Source organism: Limulus polyphemus, unplaced genomic scaffold, assembly GCF_000517525.1.
Source record: "Limulus polyphemus unplaced genomic scaffold, Limulus_polyphemus-2.1.2 Scaffold5616, whole genome shotgun sequence".
Taxonomy (NCBI): domain Eukaryota; kingdom Metazoa; phylum Arthropoda; class Merostomata; order Xiphosura; family Limulidae; genus Limulus; species Limulus polyphemus.
In genome coordinates, this window is record NW_013671226.1 from 20,215 (window position 1) to 21,742 (window position 1,528).

General features: G+C 28.6%; 1 protein-coding gene across 2 annotated transcripts in view; it reads left to right on the plus strand.

Moving 5' to 3' along the window:
- Positions 1 to 727: 727 nt before the first annotated feature.
- LOC106472793 (mesoderm induction early response protein 1-like) overlaps positions 728 to 1,528 on the plus strand; it is a 42,437-nt gene continuing 41,636 nt past the window's right edge. The window contains exon 1 of one of the 2 annotated variants that reach the window (XM_013933458.2): positions 728 to 857. The gene's annotated coding sequence lies outside the window, so the exon portion shown is untranslated. Of the gene's footprint in view, positions 880 to 1,528 lie in introns of both variants that reach the window. The other variant, XM_022401333.1, reaches the window with a different exon arrangement.

The window sequence follows — 1,528 nt, forward strand, 5'->3', positions numbered from 1 at the left end:
GTGTGCGGACCATTTTCATTTATATAGTGCTCTGTGAACACAAATTAATTAGCATAGATCAGTTAAATGGCGAAAAATTAGTTGTCTATTTACTTGTGACCACTCAGTATATATGTACTCTACCCACCACGGGTATCAAACCCCGGTTTCTAGCGCTGTAAGTTCGCACTGGGAGGCCCGTAAACTGTTGGAAAACATGTAACATTCAACTGAATGTATATGCACGTATGTAGTTAAAATTTATTGTCCATAAATGAATATAAAACAAACCTTAAGAAACAAGATAATTAGAAATTCTTAATTTAAAAAGGGAAATGTCGATCGTCAAAAAAATACAGAAACAAGTTGAAGCAACATGAATCTTTGCATTATGATTCAACTTGTTTCTGTAGTTTTTGACGATCCTATTCCCATTTTTAAATTAACTATTTTTAATTATCTTGTGCAGGTTTACGTTATGCTTAGTAAACAAACCTATTATGCTTGTATGGTTTGTTACTTGTTAATCAAAACTTTTATGTTGAATTATTTTTGGCATAGGTTGAGACCTAGTAATACAAGATTGCAAGTACTTCCATAAATTTACAAAACTTTTCTTTTAATAAAAGTTATAAAAACAAAACATAATATTTTATATTAGCATATATTGAAAATATTTTAAATAATAAAGAATATTATTCTAAAATGAACCACTAAACGAAGTCTTTAGCGCATGTGTAGAAAATTTGTGTAGAGAAAATGGCGTCTGGCGGGAGAAGATCTGAGTAATGAAGAAATAAATTTTAAAAGATAAGAAAAAAGTTATAGTACCTTTACTTAAGTGGTTGTGCTCTGTTGCTTCCATTTAAATCAGCTAAGTGAGTGATCAGAAAGGAAGGTGTATGTAATCATAATGGCAATTTTGTATTGAATTATAATTGGTATAACTACTAGTATTAGTATAGTAATACTGATTTTGACAGTACTGCTACTAATAATAATAGTATTATCAATAATATCATTATTAATTACTATATATCGTTATTGCTGTTCCTAATACTGATAGTTACTTGGGAAATAATAATATGATATTACTAGCAGTGCTATTAGTACTACTGTTCGTGTTAATACTATTAATAATAGTTCTAGGAGTTTATAGTCTTAACTTTTTAGTTAAGTGGAACAGACTTAAGCTGGACTGTTGAAGCACTTGTATTATAGTGTTAATGTTATGAAAGTTTAAGGGTAACTATTACTAATACCAAGTATTTTCAACAAAATAATTATCATTTGTGATGTTATGATTTTGTAATCTTTTAAACGTTATGTAAAGGTCTCAGATATTGCAAAGTAAGTTTTAGAGTAATTTCATTTTTAAATTAAATAATGCAATAATCTTCGGAACACATAGCCTTTATATAACATAATGTTTTGGGACAAGATGGGACCTATTGGTCCATCTCGGCTGTTCTGTCCTTTAAAGTAAATTAAAATAATTTTTTAAAAAATGTTAAAGCCAGCCCTTATAATTCATATACTTATCATGCTT